Source organism: Platalea leucorodia, assembly GCF_965183815.1.
Source record: "Platalea leucorodia genome assembly, chromosome: 6".
NCBI classification, from domain to species: Eukaryota; Metazoa; Chordata; class Aves; order Pelecaniformes; family Threskiornithidae; genus Platalea; species Platalea leucorodia.
The window spans coordinates 41,590,662-41,611,281 of record NC_138828.1 but is presented as its reverse complement, the minus strand read 5'-3'; the positions used below and the strand labels follow the sequence as shown (position 1 = coordinate 41,611,281).

The window sequence follows — 20,620 nt, the reverse complement described above, 5'->3', positions numbered from 1 at the left end:
ATTCACAAGATGCTTAGATAAAAGGATTCCATCATGACAAATTGTTATGTCTGACTAGCTGATAACTTCATTTTCTGAAGTCATATACTGAATGAAGGAAAATGTAATTTACATGTTGTTATTTGAAGTTGTGGAAAGTAGGATCAATTTAATCCTGTAGTGATATAACTATTTGGTATATTTGAAGATATGCATGAAAAGGTCAGTTTTGTTTTGGTTTTTTTTTTTGTTTGGTTGGTTGTGTTTTTTAATTTTCTTTCAGTATGTCTTGCTCTCTTGTCATCAAGCATTTGCCTGGTTAATATACCACAGATCTCTTACATGTTTGTAAGTAGCTTCCCATATGCTGTCACTGCCAAAAGTATTGGGGTGTGTATAGAGCTAAGGAATGTGGCACCCCAGAATTTAAGCTGCTGCAACTCCATGTAAATATTGACAACTGTATGGTTAGGGCAGAAAGAATATCGAATGCCCCAGTCTGTCCAGGCTATTTTCATGGTCTCAGATAATGGTATTCTAAACTGTGATACTTCTTGCTCCTCATCACTCCTGGCTTTCTAACTGCTCAGAAACAAACCTCTCATAATTGCATGTAATAATAATTTATGTATTCCTTAGAGAGATACATGCAAGCTGAATTCAGCGGGAACATTTATCTATGTGTGGGTTGCATATATTTGATGAAATTGTATATCATGCTAACTCCACTCCCTCTGATCACTGAAGCCCTTATTTAGTTGGATGACTATTATATGTTTTATATATGGCCTAAAAACATGTGTGCAATTATCCAAATGTATTTTAGATGCTTTTGAATTTAAAAAACACCCTCACAGAACCCCACTCTTCCCCCCCAGCCCCCAACAAAAAACTGAACATTTTCTACCAAAGGAAGTAAGGAGACAGACTAACAAAATATCCCTGTGGTTGTGTTGTACACAGAATGAAATTGTCGATAGATTCTCAAGCCAGTTTTCTAAACAGATCAAGCTCTCAGAGTATCAAATCTTATGTTAAGTAGGTTAGCAAGTGATTTATACGGAAATGCATTTTGGCCATAGTATAAAAGAAGGTGCCATGCAAAGGCTATGAAGCAGAGGTATATGTAGTGCAATATTGTGTCAGAACATGTTTAAAAAAGATGCAAAACAGTGAAAACCTAGAGGAGGGGAAAACCACATAAGCCTTCTCTATGTAGTTATTTAGTATAAGAATTGGGAAACTGATTGCCTAAGATGGAAGGGATCCAAACAATTCATCTGGTTGTCACTCTGCCATGAATAAATTATTGGAGAAAGTGTCATTTTTTTAAAAATTTGTTTTGCATTGCGATTATAATTCTTCCCAACCTAGACATATGGTAGAGATGTATTTGTTGGAGGGAATAGTTATAGTGTTTTAAAACTTGCTGAACACTCTATTTAAGAAATAGTTGATGCTAAACAAAGATTAATGTTTTGTTTGTACTTACGAAGTGCTGAGTTAATGTCTACTTTGAGTAACAACATATACGTATTAACAACTTCTCTGGGTTAGAACAAAGATACATCTAGTCCAGTGTCTTTGCTCTAAGAGTGCCTAGGGAAGATAACAAAAGAAGAAAAAGCATGTAAGAATCCTCTAATATACTTTCTCTTCTCTAGTGATTTTTTTCTGGGAGACTGCTTGTCTTTAATACCTCTTGATGGATGCCTCACTCATAAATTTGATTGCTTTTTGGACCCACGTGAAATAAGCTTCTATAACATTCTGTTTCAGAGACTTTCTCAATTTAATGACTTCTGGATAGAATAAGTATCTTTTTTTTCTTCATTTTGCACACCTTCTGTTTAGTTTATTTAGTTCTTGTATGGTAAGAAAGCATGAACAATTGTTCTGTATTCCTAGCCTCCAAGACACTTTTTTTTTTTTTTTTTTTTAAGCTCCTGACATATCTTTGTAGTCATCTCTTTTCCATTCTGAAAAATCTGTCATTGAACAGCTGCTTGTATGGAAAGCCTCCCACATCTTTGGTCATTCTTGTTGTGTTTCTCTGTTCTTTTTCAAGTTTCACTGCAAGTTTTTTTGACAGAGGGAAGGACAAAAAGCAAACTAGTAAAGTTGCTTATGCAACATGGATTTATACAGTGGCGTAGTAATGTTTTTCTGTTTGGGTACTAGTCTTTGCCTAATAATTCCTTTTATTGTCCTATTGTCAGGACTGAGTAGATGTTTTCATAAAACTACAAATTATACTCTCAAGGTGTCATACCTAAGCAATAATAACTAGTTCCGAGCCCATCACTATGTAAACAAGGTTGTGCACTTTTTTTTTCCTTCATGCAGTACTTTGAATACTGAATTAAATATATTGAATTTGGCATGCCAGTATTGTAAGTAAGGTCTTTTAAGTAAATCAGCCTTTATGTTTGCTACCTAAACTACCTGATTAGTTGTTCTTCAAAAATTCTCTCTCAAAAAATTTTATCTCTTCATTTTGTTACCCCTTCTCCTGGATGACGCTGAACAACATGAGTTCCAATGGAGATCCAGATGGAACTCCACGGGTGACTTTTCTTCATAAGAGACCTGCAAACAGACTCCTTCAATGGAGAAGTGAAAGACGACCATTTCCCAGCCCATGACTGATGCACATTGTTTGTGAAAGGGTAGATCAGAAGATACTGTGAGTAGGACTGTAGGATACAAAACCAAAGTGCTAAGAACCACAGCTTAATCCTGTCTGTCTTTAGTTTGTTCTTTAACCTTTGTGCTGATCTTCTTAGATGCATAGCCCATTGTCTGCTTTGATTTTGGGGAATTATACCAGGTACACAAAGCCAAGAGAGGAATACACAGAGTCCTTCTTGTTCTTGGAATGTGCCACTGTGCTCAGCATGAAGTCACAGTCCTTTGCATGGACATCTACTCTTAAGAGGAGTGAAACTCTACTCAGTGAATAACAAAAGTTAGAAGCCTCTGTACAGTCAGGTAGAAGAGCCTACCTTGTGTTCTGGTTTCTTTTTTTTTTTTTCCCCCTCTGAATGTACATAGACACATCAGCCAGTTGATAGATTTTTATTTTTCAGAATCTCTTTCATCCTAAAACTGCTCCCATCTGTGCTTATTTCTATGTTAAAGATTTTTATGAGGACCTGTTTCATACCTCTACTCTTCCGATTGCAGGGAACTACTGAATAACAGTTGCGTGGCCCTCCTCTTTTTGCAGTGGAAATATAGTAGTTCTGATATGCTTCAGGCTTTCTAACTACATTTGCAGTTCAGGTAATTTAATCCTGAATTACTATTTTAGAATATTGTCCTGTCTTTTCCTGACAGAACTGGATGAGGAGATAGTTTTTACGAAGTTGGGTTATTATAAAACTCCTAAGTCCAGGGATCTCAAATGTTTAGAAATTCTACTACTGTTCTGGGAAAGAAGCTTTGAAATCTGAAAGTGAAATGAAGCTACACAGTAAATAAAATTGGCAAATTATTATATTTATAAACTGAAATCTTTGTGCATAAAACTGTGAGTTACCAGGGCTGTCAACTCTCCTCTTAAAATTGCCGTTTCATTATTGATTAGTTCCAGAAATACTTCATAGATGGAACCGCTGCATTTTAAATGTTTCATTTGAGGTAACTGCAAGTATGCAGTATTGATGTTCAGCATCTGTATTTGAAATAAACAGAAGGAACATTAAATTTGGATCTATACCAGTAAAATTACTTGAAAATATTTATGCTAACTCTTAACATTTAAATGTTTTTGCTTGAACTAGTCATGTGCAAACACAACAAACATACAGAAATTGATTTTTGCATAAATTCCTTTGTTTAGACAAATTCAACAACATATTCGACAATAAATAAGGTCAAAACCAATTATCATTATTACTTTAGTGAATTAGCACTTCCATGTTATCTGAATAGGAAACGCTGTATTTAACACCTAACTTCATTTCCTGTGAAATTTGTTTTCGAGAGGAAAACAGGAAACATTATAAGGAGTAATGGACTAGTATGCTTTTTCAATTATGCATTATTTCTGATGCACATTACTGGCCATTCTTACCCAAATGCTGTTTTTTATTAATTTATTGCAAGATATGTAGTTTTCAGCATACAATACAAGCATAGCTCATAGCAAAATTTGGTTCTGTGCCTATTTTTGAATAATATAATGTTATGATCTTTTAATTTGTTATTCATCACGACTGTATTACAAACCGGTGGTCTAGATTTACAGATGTTTTGAGGTTCATTTTAACTGTTCAATTGTTAATCTGAAGAACTGAATAAGGAAGCATTCTCTGATCACATTTACTTAAGATACTTTGGAATATACCAAACTGGTACAATGATAGAATTTGTGTACTTGAACCAAGTTTTTGCAGGCTACTGGAAAGATGACATTTGATAATAGTGGAGGCATTATGTCCTTTGCTTCCGAATGATCTAACAGATCCTGTAGAAATAAGGAGCTGCAAAAATTCATTGCATCTTGAACAATATATCAGTCTAAGCACTGGATATTTATGCTGCAGGCTACAAAGTTGATTTAAAAAGCTGAGTTAGCTTTAAACTAACTATTTTAGATAAAAGGAGAGTTCTGGACAGCACAACATGTAGCTTGCATGATCTAATGCACAGCAATCTGCAGCAGAAAGGCTTCTCCTTCTAACAAAGCAAGACATTTTGGATAGCTTTATACTCTACAGTGGACTCCCTTTGAGCATCTGACTACTAAGTTTTCCTGAGATCGTGTGTTATTCAGGTGAGATTGCCATTAATTTTAGTTGATTTCATTGACAGTAACTAGAAAGTAGGCAAACAGCAGCACTGGTGACAAGAGTTGGTGAAGAGACACAGCACACAAGAAGGCAGTTTAATACAGTGATGGACAGAGGGAAAAAGAAATTTGCTAAGCAAAAAGATGCAGAAGAGTCTGTAATTAGCAAACACTCCCTCAGGACCTAAAGTTGAAAGCCATGATCCTTGGTCTTTTCTCTTGGCTGCCACCAAATAATTGTGGGGTCCACTGCAGGAATAGTGAGTGATGCCTGTAGAAAGACGAGAAGCTATGGCAGCCCTCAGGTCTACAGTTTCTTAGATCAATTTGGAGTTTGTACACTCTAAAGATCTAAATCCATGTAAACCGGGCTTTCAGTAGTTCTAGATGGAGGGATTTTTATTATCATCATCCTTTTAATATAATTTATAATTATAGTCTTTGAATTAGGATATGAAAAGAAGTTTGTATCAACTTTACTTGACTTTTTGTTACTGCATTATGAAGCAAATTTTAATTCTATGTTTGCACATATGCCTCAGTGTGCCTGTCTTATTTGATAAAGAGAATGGAGTATGAATCAGAAGTATAGTGTAAAACTAGCTTTTGTCTGTTAAGGCCTCTGCCTCTTTTATTATTGAAGCTGAAAGGTGTTTAGTGAACAAGGCAGATAATTACAATAAGAAAAAAAGAGAAAGCTAATGGTAAACAAAATTGTGTTTTTAAGTGGCAAAATTGCCTTTGCTTTTGCATCAAAGCTCCTAACTAGCATAATGCATCAGACAAATAGTTCATTCAGTTTAGCTGAATTGTTTAACTGGACATGATTGCATATTCCTCACATTCAGGATATGAATTTTGAGACAAGGATGCATTTGCAGAGGTTCTGAGTACTCTTAGATGAAGCTGAAGTTAACTGTAGCTATACTTTGAACAAATAAAATGGTATCCAGATAAAGAACAGTATGATACTGGGAACCTCGGCCTCTTGAACGCTTCGGACAGTTTAACCTTTCTTTGCCTCACTGCCATGCCTGTACTATACGATGTTAGTGTTATTGCTCCCTAGATTCACACTGCGACACGAAGGTATGCTGGCAGAGTTTGTAAAACACGTAGCTGTCCTTCAAAGCTCTTGATGAAGGCTTGAGGGATACCGTTAAGAGCTTTTCAGAAATCCAGCTAGACTACATGAAGTGGATCACCTTTGCCTTTTGCAACCCTTACCACTACCATTAATAATTCAGATTTGTCACAGACTCCTCCATAGCTGGGATCATTGAATCGCAGAATGTGTCAGAGGGGAATTCTGGTGAGCATTTGGCCAAACTCCTGTATTCATGTTCAACTTGTAGTCTACCTTGTCTGCAAAGCTGATTTCTAGTCAGCTGAACCCCTGTATTGTCACATGGGTTTATTCTGTCCCTAGTGCAAGACTTTTGTCTTGGTAGAATTTCATAGTTTGTCAGCCCACTCCTCCTGCTTATAAAGATCCCTCTGAAGGGCAGTCTTGCAGAAGTATGCTTCTGATCCTGTGAATTTGATGCCAACTGCGAGATTTCTGAGGGTGCATTTTGTCCTGTCATCCAAGTCACTAATGAAGATGTTAAAACAGTATCAGCCCAGTATTGAAACCACTTGCAGTGAGCTGATCTATCACCCTTAGTCTATGAAATGCTGACTGCTGTCCTTTGAGCCTGAAGGTGCAGCATTACTTATAGGTCACTCATGCCGCCCACAGCTCCCTAGCTGGGGCCCGATAGTGCTGTGAGCGACTGCATCAAAGGCTTGCTAAAGTAAATGACATTCACTGCTGTTCCATTAACCATATGGCTCATCAGTTCATAGTAGAAGCCAGTTCAGACTTCATTTTCATGCATATACTCTGCTAAATGTTCCCCCCTACTCAGTCGAGTAAATACAGCTCTTTTACTTCACTAAGAAGTCCTCTAATGTTAATGTTGCCTATGTCTGTCTTTGCAGCCTGCAATTTTGTTGATATTGTATTTTAAAAAATTTTATATAAAATTATCATTCACTCATTACAAGTCTGTGTATTTGAGTTTGCTATCATCACAGGGTGCATAATTTGAACTTATTTATTTAAAGTTCAAAAAATTACCATGTAGATCAGTTTTATCACATAACACCACTCATGAATACTTATGTGTGCCACTGTTTCCATGGAAAACATTATTTTCAACTTAATGGCATTCCATTTTTATCATTCCTAATTTCCGGTACTGGGTGAACCTTGTGGTGATGATGTGCTAAACATTTACAATTGGTCTTATCATGAGTCATGATTGACTTTATTCCTCATTAGGGTTCCTGTGAAAATCTAGAAAACATAGCGTATATGTTTATTGGTACTTATCAGCCTTTTGTGCTTCTTCAAATTGAAAAGTCTTTGTTTGAAAGTAGTCAGTCATCATGGTTAATTAATTGTAACTATCTTAAAGTTTTTTAGAGGTTTTATAGAAAATTACTATCAGTGCTTAAGTCAATGAATACACTTGATCATTAAAGTGTCAGTATGAGAAGGTGTCTTTCAGACTTGCATTAAACCTGAGGGTGGGTGTGTCTGGTTTGTTCCTGGCTTTTTTCAACATCACTTTTTCAATATCTGATGGCATTACCTGACTTTGGTAAATCAGCAACCTCGACCCAGTTATCTATCATGGAATATTCTTCTTATTGAAAGGAGTTCAGCCTTTTAACCCTATTATTGTTTAGCTAGAACTATATTTACTACATGAAATTCAGTTATGTCCCATTCATATAGAGTATAAGGACAAAGTTATGACTGATAGGTTTGTGAAAGTTAAGAAAAGAAAATCTGTTATCAGTAGTTTGTGCTCGCTAATCAGCAGCTTTCACAACAGCTGGAGCAAGGTCCTGCAAATCAAAAGCTGTTGAAAGTATCCAAGGTAGAAATTGAATATAGTCTGTTAGGCAAAATTGTCTTTAACATCAGGTCTTCTCTCCATAACATGTTTTCCTTATCCATCCTGGAGTTAGATCAAAAGTGAGACTTACTAGGGATAGACAAACTGATTTTAAAGTGACTCAGTTTTTGGCACAATTTTAGTTTAAATTTCAGTGCTTATATAGCTTACGGAGAATATATGATCTTTTCTCTGCCAGATGAGTGACAGGGAACCTAGGGAAGGCCTCCCTCCCAGGAAGATGGGGGCTGAGAAAACTGTCGCAAATGGCGACCTCCTGTGAAGTTGGAAGAAAGAGGACTTCAAGGACATGTACAAGCTAGGATGAATTTCTTAGCAGACAGCAAACAGTTAAATTTAAGATGAGAGCTGGGTAATAGGTGAAACAAAAATTATACTTTGGTGTAAGCAGCCCAGGAAAGTGATGGGATTGGCTTGAGGAAAGCAAAGAAACTGATACTTGGACTGTGTCTAGGTAGAACATGCAATCCATAATAAGTAGTATGTTATAGTTTGGGGGGGAGGGGCAGAAATCAAGATGATTGATATGGAAGATCTTGTGAAAAGCTTTCCATTTTTGCTTTAAAACAAATTCTAATGAAATTGTCTAAATTTTATGTTTACAGCTCCAGAGAGGTTTATTAATTAGCCGGGTCCTGTTTCACCCTAGACAATCCTTTCTCTTTATCTCATTTTTATTTTATAGTGAAGCTGTTCATAAATGGATTTTCTATATGTATATATGCGTGTGGATAGATGTCCCAAAACTTCATCCTTTGACTTTGTGCTTGTGTCATTAGAATAAATTAGTGGTTATCATAATAACTACTGTTATTTTCCTCTGACAGAATTGGTTTAATCTCTTTAATCTTTGAAGGTCTCAATTTTGTGGATTTAAACCATAGTATTCAAAATAAGTTCCTTAGATAGGAATAAATTAGGAACAGGGTGTTTGTTTTTTTTTAATTTAGGGGTCATAATTGTTACAAAATTTGAGACATTTGAGATTTCCAGCTTCACTTTTTTCTTAAAGAAAAAAAATAATGTGTGGGGTTTGGTTTGGGGTTTTTCGTTCGTTTTGTTTGGTTTTTTTTTCCTTTAACATAATATTGTATAACCATAATGACAGGGCTTTATTTTTTCTTCCTCATGAGAAACTACCTCTTCCATTCCAAGTTAAGGAATTCCTCAGGTTAAGACAGTGGAATTGTTGAGTTGTTCAGCTAACAGGCCAGCTAATGCTAGTCTTTGTTCCTATTCTTGCCAGATAATGTGCTCTTTTGACTCATTAGTTTAGCGTCACCACCATAAACTGCCTCTGGCTCAGGCAGTACTGGGTTGATGGGTGCTAAGACAGAATTCAGGGGAATTATCACTCTATGCTTGCCCAGTGGTTTTTTTCCCTGGGCATTTGCCATTGGCCGTTATCAGTTACAGGATACTTCTGTTCTGACCATGCAGATTTTTTGATATGTGTTTAGTGGCTTTAATATACAGCTGTGTTACTGTCATAGATCATGGACTCTGTCTATAGAGCTATGGATTCTGCTTGATGTTGTAAATTCAGACTACATTTTGAGTTTAGACTACAAAGGTTAATCTTTGTAGTATGTGTCCCCTTGTGTTTGTGTCCCCATGTTGTGTGTGTTCCCCATTCTGCCCTACCCTCTTTCCTATTATCATTTGTTTTCAACCATACTTAGTGAAAAGCATTACCAAGGAGAAGCACTTTCCCAGATTGGGCATTTATCAACTGTCATTCAGTAGGAATTTTTATATTTTAGAAGCTGATCAGGAAAGCTGTATTTTCCTGTATCTGAAGCCTGATGAGATGGCCCAGCTTCATAATCCTGAGGGATTCTCAAGAAAAGAGTGATCTGGAATAGGGTGAAGTGAGGCTAAGTTTACTCTTCTAAAAACGTGTGAATACTTGATTTTAAAGTTTAAATCTGTATCTGCAATATGCATTGGCTTGTTCTATGCATGACTGAGAAGATAAACGGTAAAGCTGCACAGTGTTGGATGGGATGCTCGAAAAGTTTGTATTTAAGCTATGGAAGTGTTCCAGAGATGTCAGGAGTTGACATTGCAGACAGCTGAATGCCGTTCCAGGTTTTGGCAAAGCGCTATACAGGAAGATCAGAAAAGAGTGATCTGAAGAGCGGTTTCTAGATTCTTTGATGTATAGAAGTCTAAAAGCGATGGCGACCCAGCGTCTGGGTCCATAGTGGGATTCTAGCAGATGACCTCTACAGGACACAAGTGGAGAGACATAATCACACTTATTGTTATGTATTTGATAAATAAATGGAAGAGTCTAAGTAGTTATTTAGTATTGATTTATATTGGCTAATGTATCAGTGATCAGTGTTTTGAAAACAACCTTTTTCTCATCTTGGAACAAATTAAAAGGTTAGTAGCAATAGAAAAGAATCCGGTTAATATTTCTGTACTTCATTGTATATACTCCTGCTATTCTGACAGCAAATGACAGTTCGGTAGCATCTTCTAAAGGGTGTACTATTGTTTGGAATAAGATCTAAATCAGAATAAAGTATCTGAGATAAGATATTGGATGTAAAATAAAGTGCTCATTGTGATGATCTCCCTGTTGCCCAGACTAGCACACTTATTGGAATATTACCGCTCCTTTCTTCCCATACATGAGGAGATATGCATGTGGGAATGGGTGCATTTTGCCCCAGATTCATGCAGGAAGAGGCAAGGGTGCATTCCTACAAACTCTGACTTGTGAGCACACTAAGTTGTGCCCCCAAGCTGCAAGGCAGATGTAACCATGATCCCCCGTCACCCCACCCAGTGATAAATTCAAATAAATGAATTCCAGATCCAAAAGAAACTAGCTGATGCTTACTTCAATATCTAGAGTTATTGCATAAATAGTATATCTGAATATATTTAAGAAAGGACAAGTAGAACTAATAGGATCAGTGGGTGTGAGTAGTGAGGTAGAGAAATAGAAAGGGAAGAAGGGCTGGGAAGAAATAAAAGGGGATGAGAATAAGAAGAGATGAAAGGAAAGACAGTGGGAAGAGGGAAAGAAAAAAGTGGAGCCTATTCTAAATGCATCTGAGCTTCTCTGTAGCTGGGAAAGCAACTAGAAGACAAAGCAAAGATTTATTAGCCGTTTTTAAATGGAAGTAAACCAGAGAAACTGCCAAAATACTGCTTTTAAATATAACAATCTTGTGTAATGTTGTGTATACGTACAATATGAATGGATATTTTTTGGAGTAATTTGCAGATGAACACTGAGATCGTTGGATGTCAACCTTCTTGTTTGCTTTCTATGAAGTATCATTTTCATATATTCTCTTTTTACCCTGAAGAGAGATGTTTTTTGAAGGTATTATTAAAAAGCAATTTTTTTGTCTTTTGAGTGGAACAGATTGGATCAAATTATAGGTATTTTTCTGAGGCATTTCCTTGGGGAAAAGTACCCTGGTTTTAAGAGTTTTATCCACCTTGGTAAATTCCACTTTAGTTGGCCTATTTGGAAGCATTGCTTAGGCTGCTCACAGCTGCAAGTACAGCCCTGTTGTGGGATTTGGTAGCTTGATCTGGCCCCATCACATTGCTTCGTCTCTCTTCTCTGAAGTCATTGTTGCTGCTCATTACAGATTCTGGTGCAGCAGAGGAACATTCAGTGTTCTCTTCAGCAGAATGATCCCTTCGTACTACTTGTTTCTGTCTATATCATTCCCAAACTGAAAAGTAAGCAACTAAATTTATAATTAACCCAAAACTCAAATGAATAAATGCAGTGTTGATAATTTTGTTTTGGAAACAAACAAAACCACACTGATCTTTAACTGAAGAAACATAAGTAAGAAAACAAGCAAAATAAAGACTCACTTGAACAAGTTATGCCCTACTAATTAAATATAATCATAATTTGAAGACAGTGATATCTCTGCAGTCACATATACGCCCATGATGCAAGATCTATGGCATCCCCAGCTTGGGGCTCCAGGTGCCTTTCTCTGTTTTTTCATAAGTCCAATGAAGTAAGAATATATTTACAGTGACTGTAGAAAGCAAATATATCTTTCTTTACCTTTCTTCCATGGTTTCACTCACTATAGTAGTCAGCATTTCCAGAATCTACAAAAAAAAATCCTTAAAATATATTTTAAAATATATATTCCTGGTGTAGATAATTTCCAGTGTACAGAAACACGTCATGAAGGAGTTGATGAAATGTATAGAAGTTGACAGCGTGCATAGAAGTATGAAACTGAAGCTGTTCGGATACTTGGCGATGTGCGTAAGGAAGTTGATGTTAATGTGATAAGAAAAATTAGAGAGATGTTTTGGGAATGCTGCATTACATTTAGCAAAGATGAACAACCCCCCTCCCTGGAAGAAACAGGGTAGATCATGTTGTTATATTTATTTTTCTCCCTTCTTGAATGTGTAAGTACAGCTAAAAATTAATGTAGATAATAGTGACATGGAAAATTTCATTCAACCTAACATTGATAAGTTTTCTGTTAGTATCTTTTCTTATATGCTTTTTTTTTCTTTTCCATCGTTTTTTTGGCTCTTTTGTACATCTTTCTCAAATACCTTTCTCACCACCGTTGCAAAGACTCATCACTTCAATTTTGAAGATTTGAAGTTCAATTATGTGCATCTAAAAATATTAACTTCAGAAAATTAAACACTGAGATTCCACAAAAAGTTCTGAGACTAAATTTAATGTCCCATCAGTGTTGCATCAATACACGGTAATCTTGTTTCCTGCTATTATTGTTTTTAAAAACCTACACATTTCAGTCCAATTCTGCAACAGTTGTTATTAACAATATGCTAGAATAACAAAAACTACGTTTCTTTTTTAAAAGAAAACATCTAAAACTCAAGCACAGACAGTATTTATTTACCAACAATGTCAGTTTTGTTGTGGAGAGTTGTCTTATTTTTCATATTCTGAACAAAACCACTTATTCTCTGCTGAATTTACAATAGCTACAAGTGTAAAGTGTTAAATGTTGCACACTAAATGATAAAATTAGTTGCAAGTCCATGAGTTTCTTTTGAAATTCTGATGTATCTCATTTGAGGTACATATGCTAATATAGCTCAATAATCTGCTAGATTGTCATTTCTGCTTTATTTTTGCACAGGCCACTCTTAGTGTATGCTCTCCTCCTATCTTAAAATAAAAAAAGGCATTTTTCATGGATTTTTAAAAAGTAACTATTGCTGCAAGAACAGCTCTCTGTAAGAAAATTGTTGCTTAAGAAAATTGTTACCAGAAATTGTTGCTATGCTATGGATGCCCAGCGAATAAGTGCGTCCATACAAATGACTGGACAGGTAAGATGTCTTAGCTGTGGGCGTTATGTCATCACATATCAAGACAGGTGTGGTTGGAATAGGTTATTTGGCATATTTTCTTAAACAGTGATGTAGCATTCTAGGTGAGAGGGTTTATCATATTTTCTGGACTGCTATGGTTTCTGTTGCTTTTGTAAATGTTTTTAGTGTACAACTGTGTTAATTATATCTTACTAATCTTAAGTAGAGCTTTTAAAATGGGATTGAAGTCTAAAAATGGCAGCAGGATATTAGGAAATTAGTGTTTCGTTTACTCTAAGATTCTCTTCTAAACTTACTTTAACTTTTGCTACAACTTTGTTGGCTAGAAATACACTGTTGTATAACTTAGAACATTGAGTCTATAAAAGTTGCAAGTTTATATATACACATAAACCTAAGATGCTATATCTGACTACTTTCAGATCAGCAATTCCAGTAACATGCAGCAAATCAAATTTAGGCCATCACAATAACTTTGAAATTTCCCTTAGGATTCATTGAATGATGCATAAAATCAGTTACAGAACATATTGAGAGGATATGTTAAGGTTGGGCAGGCAGTTTCAGTCTGGTGAGATGATAGTAGAAACAGGAGGGAGAGACATTTATTATTTACCAGTTCGTTTACTGTCTGTTCAAGAGGTGTAAATTCATAAAGCTGGAATTCTGTTGTTCTCATAAGGAGAAAGAACTAGTCTGTCAGTTAGGATATGCAAAATTTGGATTGTTTTGCTTATCCCTAATAAATAGTCTATGAGAAACAGGCTGTCGATGTTATGGGAGTAGATTACTGATTTCCCCTGCAACAAAAGACTTTGAAGCCATATAGATTATGAGTTGACTTTCTTGGCCTGTGTTTTCCTCTAGGCTGAAAAAGTTCTCGTAAGAATTGAATGGCCTCTGCGACTTCAAAGAATTCTCACAGCAAGCCAATATGTAGGGTGAACCCTTTATCTGCACTATTGTAAATATCCTTACCATAAGCAGTAGCGATACTTTTCAAAACGTGCTCAGGTTTGCCTAGTATTCCTGTAGAATATTAGGCAAAACCTAATACGTATAGATATTTCTTTACATTTTGCAAACTGGCTTTACAGATTTGAATGGTATATCTTTACAAGTTTCTTATTTCATATATTACCTGTCCATAAAGCAATTCTCCCAACTGTCTGATCTGGGTGAGATGTTGATACAAAGTAACCGTGATAGGGTGGTCACCTGAGAAACCTGATGAATATATTTGGGTTGTCAATCAATGCTGCTAATACTGCACTTCTGGCAATTCTTGATCTTGTGTGAGGTATTAAATGAGGTGCAGCCCACAACTGCATAGAAACATTCTGTGTTTCTGTATATGATGACAAGGGAGTCTTAAAGAATCAATGACTCCTCATATTTCCATGAACAATGCTTCTGAACTATTTTTTAATGATCCTAGTGCCCTGCAGAGCAAGTGAAAGTATGTGTTTTATTGATTTTTATAAAGACTTAAGTGAATCATTATAGTCCATGTTGCAGTCATTTATAACTTGAGTCCTGTTGAGTGCTTTAGACTGTGCAGATTTGTGAGAAACGCAAGGTCTTGAGGAGGAGTTTCATTCAATGGACACAGCAAGTGAAATTAATTTAATTAAAGTAAGAATGAAATTTAAAACACATGTATAATGAGCTTTGAAATTTTGTTTAATTTTATCAGTTTGTGAATTAGAAATTAGCAAAAATTTGTTATTGCTGATTTTCATAATGATTGCCATCATTCACATTTAAAAAAATAGTTAAAACAAGCATTTGTAATATGTAAGCAATGCAGAAAAGATTCTTTGCTATTCAGAGATAATCCTATTAAAAGCAATCAAAAATATCAGAAGAGTCAATTCACCTACTGAGTAAAATGATTTTCAGGAGGTAGTATGTACTGTTTATTAATTCAGCTGCGTTACAGTTAAATTACTTTTTTCATTAAAACTGTTAAAATACCTTAAATTATGTTTCCCTTAGTTAAAAGTAGAGCATGTAAAAACTGTAAAGGAAACTTAGAAATCACATTTGCTGGGTGAATTCCATGTAAAATAAAGAAGCATGTCTTAAGACTATAAAAATGGCTGTACAGGTCCCGGGTCCAGCTACTCCAATACTTTCTCTTAACCATGCACTTAAGTTGATGTCTAGAGAACTGTAAGAATAATATCATTATACTTTGTTCGTACTCTCCCAAGAATTTATGTGATCTCTTCCTGCACACATAAGCTGCTGGGATCCACAATATCCTTTAGCAAAGAGGTTTTTCAGATCTATCGCTTCAAGCATGAAAACTACTGTCCTTCATTTTGAACGTGGCCTCCCATTTGCTAACTTTGATGGTTTTCCAGTCTTAGAAGAACTAATAAGTCATCAATACGTTTTCCAGCTTTTCCGTGACAGCCATGATTTTGTAGACTTCTGTCAAAGCCCTCTACATCATCTGTTTTGTAAAAGAAAGATCCAAGCGTATTTGATAATTTTTCATATTTAAACTGCTCTATACCATTATCATGCTTGTTTTTCCTCTAAGTTTTTATCTACTTTGTAGAGGACCCAGAGCTGCATATGGTATTCATGTGGACAAACCATAGAGCAAAATTATGGGGTTTTGTTTGCTTTTAGTTCCTTTCCTAAGAATTCCTAATCTTTGATGTGAATTTTTGTCTGCTAAAGAGGACAGAGTTGATAAAACTACTTATCATCACTCTACTGTCACTCTCCTGCCAAGTCAACTTACAGCCCATTGATCTAGATTCGAAGGGTTGCTTTTGCTGTTGTATAATACTTTCCCCTCCAGTGAATTTATCTACCATTTTATTGTTTGGATTCTCAGTCTCATAAAGTCCTGGAGCTACTTCTTACAGTCTACATTCATTCTTACTACTTCAAAGAACCATTAAAAAATACAGACTTTGCTTTAATAGCAAACACTTTATTAGTGCATGCATCTATAAACTTTTGTAAGATATAATAGTCTATATTTTATTTAGTCCTTTTATCTACTTTGGCTGATTTATTTTTTTTTTATTTTTATTTTTTTTAAGAAATTCGCTTATGTGGTCATTTTTGGTCCTAATAAAATCAGAAGATGAAAGCTGTTTCAATAACAAAAGAATTTGATGCTAAATTCACTAAAGCAAGAGGTCAGCCAGCATATTGTATTTTATCCTAATTTTTAAAACCTGAAGCATTCTTAATGTTTCTAGGTATTTGAATAAAGAACGCTGCGTTCCATATTTGTAAGAGGAAACAGAAACCATTGGTTTTTTGCTTCACATTTGTCTTTCAGAGAAGCTTTAGGTTCTTCCATGAAATAAATGTTTCCTAGTATGATTTATCAATCACTCTCCATTAAATCTCATTGACTAGTATTATAAATAAAAGCAGACAGGATTGTGGGGTTTTTTATGGTTTCTGTTAATTTTCTTTATGGAATTGGTTTGTACAGGACTTCCTAAAAAACAGGAGCTATTACAATATTATAATTGTCAACAAAAAATGATTTTCAAGTCTCTTGTCAGCAAAGATGAAAGATGAATAAATGTTAATTGTAAAGGTAAGTCTATTAAGAGCTTTTGCTTTTGAATAACAACCATATTGCCGTAACATAAAAGTAGAATCCTCTGCTGTGCTGGCCATAAGGCTGGAAATAAGACCTCCTGAACTTTAATCCAAGTTCTGCAGCTACAACATTAAGGAGCTGTGAAAAAGTTATTTATGTTTTTTTTCCTGTGTGTGCTGTTAAATGGATTACGAGAACAGAAAGACTCCTTTGCTGGCATAAGACCCTAGAGAACAGCCACTGATGAACTGTGTTCTGTTACTTCTCATACTGAAACGTTCTACTAAATATGTGAATAACATGTTTACAAGAAATTCAAAGCAGAAGATACAGCAGAAAATGACAAAATTAGTCATGCTAATGGTGATGTGTGCTGATTTAAAAATTGCTGTAAAACAGCAGAATGACACTGATGAAAAAGCTTTTGTCATGTCATTTTGAGGAAAGTGGGATCAATGCCAGAAGAGGAAAAGGTACATTACCTAGCTGCATTGCAGCTATTTCAAGCCACCAAGTAATGCTATCCATTAAGTACAGGACTTACTATAGTCCATGGACAAATGGCTTCTTTGCTTGGTTTTAAAAGGTGATTGCTTTTAAATGAAGTTTGAAATAAGCAAACAAAATAAATACAGGCTTGATGTGGTCTTAATTTTAGGTAGTGGGTACCAGTCTGCATAATGTTCATTAGTTTAGACTCAGAAGAGTGTTTTGTGGCTGCTATGAATAAATACACAATTTATGTAAGTAAATGAGGAGGTTAAAATTGTACATTTGTTAATGGAATTAAATTAACCGAAACAGTCTATAGTTGCGTAAGATCTTCTTCCATTTAATAGATAATCAATTATAAAGTGGAATTCAAAGTCCCAATGTAACATTTTTCTCGTGCTTTTTAGCTTTTGAAAACTTTTATTCAGAGTGATATTTTGGCTTTTCTTTACTGGTCATGAGATACAGTAAGGAACAACTTAATCTCAAGAAATTTCATATGTTTCAGTGTTTCTCCTCCTAGTAGCCTGATTTGATATTCTAAGATCACAAATGAGTTTTATGGTTGTGTACAGTCCCCTACAGACTGTTTTGGGCCATCAAAGGAGTTGGAGATAAGATTTTTATTGTGTAGAGGGAGAGAACTGAAATAGCCCAACTTTTACTACCTATGCTTTAGCTTCATCAGAAAACTCAAATAAATCCAAGTGTAACAACTCTTTTTATAAATGTGCTCAATTTAGAGCATCAGAATGTTCCATGTTAATGTGCATCAGCCCACTGTATTTAGGATTAAGAAAACAGAAAGGTTGATCAAAGCATTGCACAGCTATCACTACCTTTTTTTCCCTAGCACTACCCTACTCCTCCTGCTATGTTTTAAAATTACAGTGATATCATTTTAGCTGTTGGCTTACAAGAATATTGATATAGCTTAACTTATACAAAGAATGACAACCCAAGATGTATGACTCTTGAAAAAATAATGGTTAAAATAAGGTTCCATTATTGATTTATGCCTCTTGCTGTTGGAATATTTTTGCAAAATGTCAGCTTTGAAAACTCCTTTTCCCTGCCTTTCACAGTTTAATTACTAAATATTGAGCAAACTAAGAAAACTGAAGCACTTACACTCTATTCAAATTGATCGTCATTTGCAGTATTGTAATACCTTCCTCAGAATTCTTTATTCTTAGCTGCTTTCATTTCTACTGGTTGATAAATTTTAAAAATTTTCCAAAGGTGAGATGCATGTGGAGCTACAAGTTTTATAAGTGAACCCACTCACTCTGTATGTCTTCATGTATTTTAGGTTGTAAACTATTTAGGGAAAGCTATTTGAATGCATTGTCTGTATCTTCCAAAAATTCCTGTCTATGGGACAGGTGACAGATGGACAAATACTTTAAGTTTAAAAACAAAAGTAACAGTGATGTATGTAGTGGTGATGTATATCAATGATACAACGTATTGCAAAACATACCCCACAAAAAACAGAAGATGTCTGATGATTGTCCAATTCATTTGCTGATTCAGTAGGAGTGATGTTATTTTACATTCAGTAAGTTCTGAAGATATTTTAGAAAGATATCAGAAAGATATTAGTATCAGACAATATTTAGAAAATTATAATAGAAAAACTGATCTTAATTTAATCTAATTTTAACTGAAGGACAAACAAAAGTAGGTCTATAACATAGATTCTAGATAACTGAAGAGAAGCAATGAGAAAAGGAGTGCTTTCATCCTTTTCAGTAAAGCACTTGGTATGAGAACCTCTTCAGTCAACTAAAACCCTGGGAGTTAGTAGAGAAATCATAAAATGAATCAGGAGCTGGCTGAAAGGGAGGTGGTATGGGTTCAATGAAATGGGAAAAATCAGTTTGAGAAGGAGTTCTTAGTGAACTTCTTCGGTGACCACCTGGGAAGCAAACTTATTTGGTGCTTTCACTGATATCTTGACCAAAAAAAAAAAAAAGAGAAGTCTCTCAAAGACAAAGATTTGGGAGTCATCATCAATACAGAGGAATGTTGGATTACTATAATAGAGGAACTGGACAACCTTAAAGCCTGGCACAGTAAAAGTGAGATGAAAGGTAATGTTACAAAGTGCAAGATCTTATACTTGTTAATAGTAAAAAATTATACTTCAAGCTGAGAACTAATCTACTGGAAAGAGCAGAGTAGAAGAAAGTTGTGTGGATCTGTCAATCACAGGGTAACACTGAGGAACCAGATGAGATCACTGTGAAAATGGCAGTTGCATTCTACAGACCTAGTGACTGAAGTATTTCAGGAAAAGATATGGATTAGTTGATACGTGGCACTTTTTTCATTCAAAATATTGTGTACGGTTTTATTTCCTGTGTTTTCAAGAAGGGTGAATTCAAGCTGGATCAAATACAGTGATAACTTCAGTAACGAAAAGCATGATGGGAGGAATTAGAAGAACTTGACTTGGTACCGTTAAGCAGAATGAAGGGTTGAGGAGTTTGCAGAATGGCTGTAGCAACCAGGAGATTTGTCAAACCCTTTCACCCATCTAACACACATTCCTCAACCAATGCAGGAGCATTTGTAATTGTCTGTAACCTATTCTGTTGTCCACTTCTCCTAACCATATCTCAAGCTTTTATTTAGATGAGTTTCTTTCATTTTTTTGTTAGTCTTTCTCCCCTTTATCTGAAAGAACGTATCCAGTGACTTTTTGTAGTTGAAAACCAGGGATGCATGTCAGACTGATATTGCATCTGGAGGAGTTACAAACAAACTCATTAATACAGTATACCATAGTAGAGCATTCACGCTTCTGATAATGGCAAGCTATAAAAGTTAAAACCTACTGGCTACTTATATATAATATTACTGCTCTGTAAACAACAATATCCAAATTTATTTTTTTGCTTGGCGTTGGTATTAGTAAACTGAATTCATTTCACTTCCAGTTTTTCTAAACCTTTACTCTGCTTTTTCATTTAAAATTAAATAAATACAACATGTGAGACTAAACTTCAAAGAATTATCATTGCTCTGCAAGGGCAACATGGAGAGAAAGCTAGGAGTCATCCTAGCAGGTGATATCTCCCAGTGCCATGGCTTCAGTCTCTGGCAAAAAAGTATTTGCTCTCAGAACCAGGTTTGTTTCTTTCAGGGAGGAAAGAAGAGATGGTAAATGCATCATTTAGTTCCTGGGCCTATCTTTTCTGTTTCCAAAGGAATTTCATGGAGCCTGGGCTCTCAGAGAGGTGCTGCCCTGTGCACCTCAGAACGCTTTGCACACACCACGCACTTCCCCCCACACCAGCGTTTGCCTCTTCCACCCCGGCTGCAGGTGGTTCATGAACAAGGATTTTCAGGGAGTTACCTGTCAAAGAGCTCTGCTCCAGGTACTGCTCTGTAGGCTTAGGGCTTTTCGGATTGGGTGGTTCTTTTTGTTTTCTCAATAAGGAGAAAATATATGCAATAGCTTTATCTTTA

At 35.6% G+C, this 20,620-nt stretch overlaps 1 protein-coding gene across 3 annotated transcripts in view; it reads left to right on the top strand.

The window, feature by feature from the left end:
• Positions 1-20,620, top strand: part of FSTL5 (follistatin like 5) — a 362,482-nt gene that overhangs the window by 233,176 nt on the left and 108,686 nt on the right. The gene's annotated exons all lie outside the window — the stretch shown is intronic.